At 52.0% G+C, this 6,506-nt stretch overlaps 1 long non-coding RNA gene across 1 annotated transcript; it reads left to right on the top strand.

Annotated features, from left to right (window-relative positions):
- The first annotated feature begins 353 nt into the window (after nucleotides 1-353).
- LOC113604857 (uncharacterized) lies at nucleotides 354-4,733 on the top strand. The gene is made up of 3 exons (XR_008289783.1): nucleotides 354-893; nucleotides 2,940-3,034; nucleotides 4,536-4,733. It is a non-coding gene; the product is annotated as an uncharacterized LOC113604857 (long non-coding RNA).
- Nucleotides 4,734-6,506: the final 1,773 nt, after the last annotated feature.

Raw genomic sequence — 6,506 nt, 5'->3', positions numbered from 1 at the left:
GGGACGATTGGGAAGCACCGAGAACACCAGCTGGCGCCTTGCCGTCCTCGGTGACCGGCCACTCCTCCCCTTTCTGCCCTCTCGTGAGACACCAGCCTCGGCATCTTGCTCTTTGAATGATCAAGCGGTTGAGCTGTCTCTAGGGTCTGCTTCTGCCCCTCTGCTTTGGAAGTCTGTCGTCCTGAGAGGAGAGCACATCGTCCAGGAGGGGCTCTGTCTGTTCCCAGTGAGGATAATCACACCGAACTCTCAAGGTTATTGAAATGAACCAAGATACCGTAGGGGGAGACACCTCATTCAGTTCCTGGCGGGTGGCAATGATAAACATTCCTGTACTGTGGCTCCAGGTGGGGCCGAGTTGGGACGATATCAGTCAACAGAGATTCACTGAGCACCTACTATGTGCCAGGCACTAGGGACAGCACAGTGGGAAAGACTGGCGTGATCCCCATCTCGGGGAATGTGGAGCCTCAGGGGAGAAGGCAAACATTAACCAGATTGCGAAAGCTCCCGTCTGTGGTCTTGGGTCCATGGTCACCCGATGGGCCTCCCACTCCTGCTGCTGCACAGAAGACGTCCTCGGGAGGGGCGCCCTCGGGTCCCGCAGAGTCATCCCTTCCGGGAGAGGTGCTCGGGCGAGAGAGCACTGCTGTTCCTGCCCTAAGTCCCTGGCACCTCATCAAATGCCAGCTCAGCTTCCAGCTATGCACTCCCTCCCGGCCATCTCCTGTTTTGGTGTCCTCTGGGCTGCCCCTCCGGGTGTCCATGAGTCACAGAGCTGCTCCAGAAACTCCTGGTCCCGCTCCGGGCTGAGAAGAGAATTCCGTTCACAACAAACAAATTCCGGGGAAGCGGGAGCCCCAGCGGTTGACAACGCATACAAATGATTGCAGGTGCGGTGCCCTGGGTTTCCTCCTCTCCTGCTCCCCTCTTGCCCTCCCAGCTGGGCCGGGGACCTGCTGGGTGACGTGGGCAGGCTCCTGCCCTCTTGCTGGTGTTGAGGGCCTCACGGTCTGCAAAACTCTTAGGTGGTTCGAGGCGGCCTGACTGGGTTTAAACATCACCCAAGGGGCGCCTGGGTGGCTCAGTCAGTTAAGCATCCGACTTTGGCTCAGGTCATGATCTCACGGTCCATGAGTTCGAGCCCCACGTCGGGCTCTGTGCTGACAGCTCAGAGCCTGGAGCCTGCTTCGGAGTCTGTGTCTCCCTCTCTCTCTGACCCTCCCTCGTTCATGCTCTGTCTCTCTCTGTCTCAAAAATAAACACATGTGTTTTTGTTTGTTTTTTTTTTTAAAGAAGGAATTCTTGAGATGCCTTTGGCACAAAAAAGGTGATTTGATTAAAGCACAGGGACAGGACCCGTGGGCAGGAAGAGCTGCGCTGGGTTTGTGAAGGGTGTTGGGAGAGGTAAAGGCGCAAGGGAGGCTTCCAGAAGGACTGTGATGTGCTAACGAGGACTCCCAAGATACCAGAGGCCTTGCTATTAAGCTAAGGTTGTTTTCCCTCTAGTAGGGCATTATTGCGACAGTAGGGGGTTCCCGGAGAAAGGTTCTACTCTGTATTTGCCTCAAGGATGTGTCAATGGGCTGCAGTCATAAGGAAATGTAATTTCACCTGCCATTTCGTTCTTGCCTTTGTTCCCCACATCACCATGGAGGGGAGGGTGATGTTGGGGCTCCAGGAAACGGAGGCTATAGGTTTCTGTTGGTAAGATCTAAGATCGCCTTTTCCTTGATGGAGACTCCTGTCCTGCGGGACTGTGATCTCTGTCAGTTAACCATTTGTTTCCTTTCCTTTCCTTTGCCCTGGGGCAACCGCGAGTGCTGGAGAATGTCACACGGATCCCACCCGGGGTGGGGGGTGTTGTTAACTCGTGCTTGGCCCTCAGCTTGCCTTATGCTCCCTCATCAAAGGCGTAGGGATGGCCAAGCGACGAGAGGGAAGAAACTTGGATCCCTAAATGACCTCACTGAGCAGAGACACCTGCCAACATTGGCCTACTGCCCACATTCAGACTGTTATGTGAAAGAAAAACACATTTCTATTTTAAGGCACTGTATTTGGGGGCCTCTGACATAGCAGCTTAGCCTAATATATATGCTAGCTAACATAAGGCGTGGCTAGGTGCCTAATTATCTGCAATGTGGTTTTATGCCGGATTCCGTTTAGATCTATGTTATTTATTGCTACCCTTACTCTAACAGAGATTGCTAAGACTTCTCAAGACCTTATAGTAGACCTATTTCCCCTCTTTGGCTGATAATTTTGAATCCCTTTTAATTTTAAAACCAAGTATACGTGAGGGGACACATGGAAGATATCACTCTTGACACGCCTGAGTACTTATTTGTATCAGGCAGTGGAAGTTATATCATCTGGTGGGTTCCCTTTATGCTTTGACTTCCAGGAAAGTTAGAGCCAGTTTAGTTAAACGCTCACTATAAACCTTTATTGCTATACGTTTCTTTTTCTCGTACTTCTTCCCCTATGTATATTTCACATCTGTTTGTTTTATTTTTTTTTTATAAGATTTTTTAGAGGGTTATGTATTTGAGAGAGAGCACGCGCAGAGGAGGGGCAGAGAGAGGAGACGGAGGATTCCAAGCGGGCTCCGCGGTGACAGCAGAAAGCCCCGTGCAGGGCTCGAACCCACAAACCGTGAGGACGTGACTTGGGCCGAAGCTGGACGTGCAACCGACTGAGCAGCCCAGGGGCCCCACATTTGTTTGTTAGGAGGTTCACTGCTCCTACTGTCACGCCCCTGGGTGCCTTGTCCATGCCCTTCCTCTGTCATCTGTGTCCTTTCCCCTCTTTCCCTGAGCTCCTGCTTTCCCAATGACTCAATGAAGTGTTTTCTCTGTGCACCGGTGGCCTTCCATACAGAGCACTCCCCTCAGACTTCCGTTGGAACTTCTAGCACACTGAATTTGCTTTCGCAGTTTGACGTCCCTGCTGGAGTGTGAGCCCATTGTGACCCTCACCGCCGGTCGTGTCTTTCACACGTAAGGGTGAATTTGTCCCAGACCAATTCGCTGTAAGTTAGTCTCTTGCAAAACCCCCTGGAGACAAGGTAAAGCCAAGAGCTTAAAGCAATCCATTCTGGTAGAGTCGTCGGGTGGCCCATAGGAGGGGCTGGTGCCCTTCCAAGCACAGAGGCTGAGATAGCAGGGCTGACTTGGAACCAGAACCACACCAGGGCTCATGTTGGATCCTAGCTTCTGTCAGGCTAGGGGAGGAGCCTGTGCCCCACTAATCATGCAGCTAAAAAGCCATAGGCCGAGGACAGGGTCCGTTCCTCTCCCAGATTCTGATGTCCCCTGCTACTGCTCCATGAGTCCCCTCCGTGAACAGGCTCCAGCAGGCCACGGCTGTCTGGCCGTTCATCCTGCTTCCCTGACACCCTGGGCCCCCCTTCTTCCCTTAGTCATGGAACCTCATGAGTGTTTTGGCACACGTGGCCGCCAGAGAGGGATTTTTTTCCCAGGTACTCTTGCAGCCCATATGACAATAGGACCAAGAGTTAGCCAATGGAGTGTAGACAGAAGTGATGTGTGCATTTCCAGATCACATTTTTTAAAAAGTTTTTAGATCTTTATTTATTTTTGAAAGAGAGACAGAGAGAGAGAGAGAGAGAGAAAGCAGGGGAGCGACAAGGAGAGAGGGAGACACAGAATCCGAAGCAGGCTCCCGTCTCTGAGCTGTCAGCACAGAACCCGACGCGGGGCTCGAACTCACGAACCGTGAGATCATGACCTGAGCCAAAGTCGGACGCTCAACCGACTGAGCCACCCAGGCGCCCCTACATTTTTTTTTTTTAATTAGGAAATTGTGTGCCTCCACACCACCCAGCCCCATCTCTGTTTCCTGTGGGCTGGAATGTGGAGTGACAATATGAGGAAATTTTGACCATGGCCCAAAGATAACAGCCTAGGGTAGGACAAAACGATGAGCTAGGAAGGCCTTGAGTGCTGGGAATGTTCTGTACCTCCATCTGAGGGGTAGTTTCACAGGTGTGTACATATGTAAGAATTGATTGAGCTACCCTCTGAATATTTCCGAACCGTATTTTACAGAAGTTATGCCACAGCAAAAAAAAAAAAAAAAGAGAGAGAGAGAGAGAGAGGGAGAGGGGGGTGGGGAACCTGGTTCCCTGAATGACCTCATGGAGTAGAATTTACCTGTCGCTGGTCCCACGGCAGCGAGGCCACCCTGGCTGGACACCAGGCCACAGGACTCTATTAGGACCATTCACGAGGCCTTACAGAATGAGCGGTAAACCGCCAAGGAGGCCGAGGGTGGGAGCGGGGATCATTCTAGACAGCAGGAGTGAAGGCCCAGAGGGGAGAAAGCACGGACGTTTTCGCGTGGTGTAACTAAAGCCCTGGGTGTGCGTGGTGTGAGGGCCCCGGGGGGCAAGGGCATGTCCTGTGGTGTCTCCCTTTGACAGCGAAACCCGAAGGTGGAGGGAGGTTCAGTCATCTGTCCTCTGACGTCACTGCTGACATCATTCATTCCTTTGTTCTTTCACTGAGCAGGAACGAGGTTCTCCGTGGGACCTGGCGGTGGGCCTGTGGGACAGAGCACCCTCCCTGGAGGGGCACCAAGGCTGTATGGACCCCCCTCGGCCCCCTTATTGTGGGTCATCTCCCTGAGGTACCACAGATAAGTCCTGAAGATCCCCCTTTCCCAAAGAGCCTTTTCCCGGAACGCTAATGTGTTTTGTTTTGTTTTGTTGTTTTGTTTGAGGAAAAAAGTTCTGTGGTAAAATAAGCTGAGAAAGTGGGTTTGCTTCCTCCTCCTTGGAAATTCTTGCAGGTCAGCTTCTTAAAATCTCTGGGAGGTAAAGAATATTTAAAATTTTGTGTATGAGCTTCCCAGGCCCGCCGTCACAAAGTCCCACAGTCCAGGGGGGTGGTGAAAACAACAGAAACTTATTCTCTTATTGTTCTGGAAGCTGGAAGTCCCGAAGGAAGGTGCGGCCGGGCCGAGCTGGTGGTGAGAGCGGGTCACCTGGGGACTGAGGTGACCACAGAGGAGGCCTCCTGGGGCAGAAAGGGCAGTTCTGGGTTCCTCCTTGAGGCCTGGGGGTGGGGACAGGGAAGGCCCACAGGAGCCAGCTTTTCCAGGACTGTACCACAGGAGGCTTTCAGGCCTGCACGGGGCAGAGGGGGACATGACGAACGCGGGGTGCAGAGGAATTTGGGTCCAGGTTACCCTCTCCACCTCACCACCCGTCAGGGCCAAGAAGCTGCAGAAACGCAGCATCTGTGGGTCCCGGCTCCTGTCACACCTGGGCCTGTGCCGCCTCGCAGGCTCCAGGGGCTGATGTGGGTGGCGTTTTCACATCTCCTGAGCTAGTTTATGGAAAGCACTCAAAATAAACCCGTCTATAAACAAGTTTCCTTCCTGCTTACCAATTTTCCCCTCCGCTGGGCTTTGCAATTACGTACGTAACGCCCTCCCCCCCCCCCCCCCACTTTGTTGCCTCCTGGGAGAAGATTAAGGAAAATTTACCATTTTCTCCGTGGTAAAAAAAAAAAGACAGGGATTCAAGTTCAGGGCTTGCCACCGACCTGCTGTGTGACCTTCAGCATAGACTCTAACTCCCATCTTTGCCTTTATAAAATGGAAGCCATGATACCACCAGCCCTGCTGACCTTCCTCATCGCCATCCTGTGCCAGGGACTGTTATAGAAGCAATGACGCTCAAAGTTCCTCGTCAGGTGCAATGCACGAAATGTACCGTGCAAGTGCGTTATAGATCTTTATTTATAGCTCTTTCCATACAAAAATATGGTACTTAGTCATGTATTAATCAGAAGAAATTAGCATAAAAGTGTTTCCTTTCTCTCTTTTAAGGATAAACTTTCAGAAGGAAAAAGTAAAAGGAAACATTCTCTGAATATGGTAGTAAGAAGAATGCATCTTTTTTTTTTAATGTTTATTTTCGAGAGAGAGCGAGAGGGACAGAGCGTGAGTGGGGGAGGGGCAGAGAGAGAGGGAGACAAGAGAATCCGAAGCAGGCTCCAGGCTCTGAGCTGTCAGCACAGAGCCCGACACCGGGCTCGAACCCACGAACCGTGAGATCGTGACCTGGGCCCAAGTCGGACGCCTAACCCACGGAGCCACGCAGGTGCCCCGAAAGAATACATCTTTTAGGTCAGGTTTATTGGGAATGTAAAGGACCTATCCTAAAATTGGGGCGTGCGGTTTTGGGAGATTTGCCAATTACGTCCAGTCGTGCAAACATCATCCCAATCGGGACAGAGTATTTGTGTCATCCCCAAAGTGGACTGGGTCCCCTCTGAAGCCAGTCACACCTCCCCTCCCCCAGCCCCTGGCAACCTCAGGTTGGATTTCTGCCCTTAGAGTTCTACTTTCTCTAAACGGCATATCCGCGAGATCGTACAGGAGCTCTTCCTGTTTGACTTCTTTCTCTCCACCTGATGCTTCTAAGATTCATCCGGGTTGTTGAACGTGTCAGGAGTTCATTCCTTTTGCCTGCT

The sequence above is a fragment of the Acinonyx jubatus genome, chromosome A3 (genome assembly GCF_027475565.1).
Source record: "Acinonyx jubatus isolate Ajub_Pintada_27869175 chromosome A3, VMU_Ajub_asm_v1.0, whole genome shotgun sequence".
Classification (NCBI taxonomy): Eukaryota; Metazoa; Chordata; class Mammalia; order Carnivora; family Felidae; genus Acinonyx; species Acinonyx jubatus.
The sequence above is the reverse complement of the archived record's forward strand: the minus strand, read 5'-3'. Positions and strand labels throughout refer to the sequence as shown.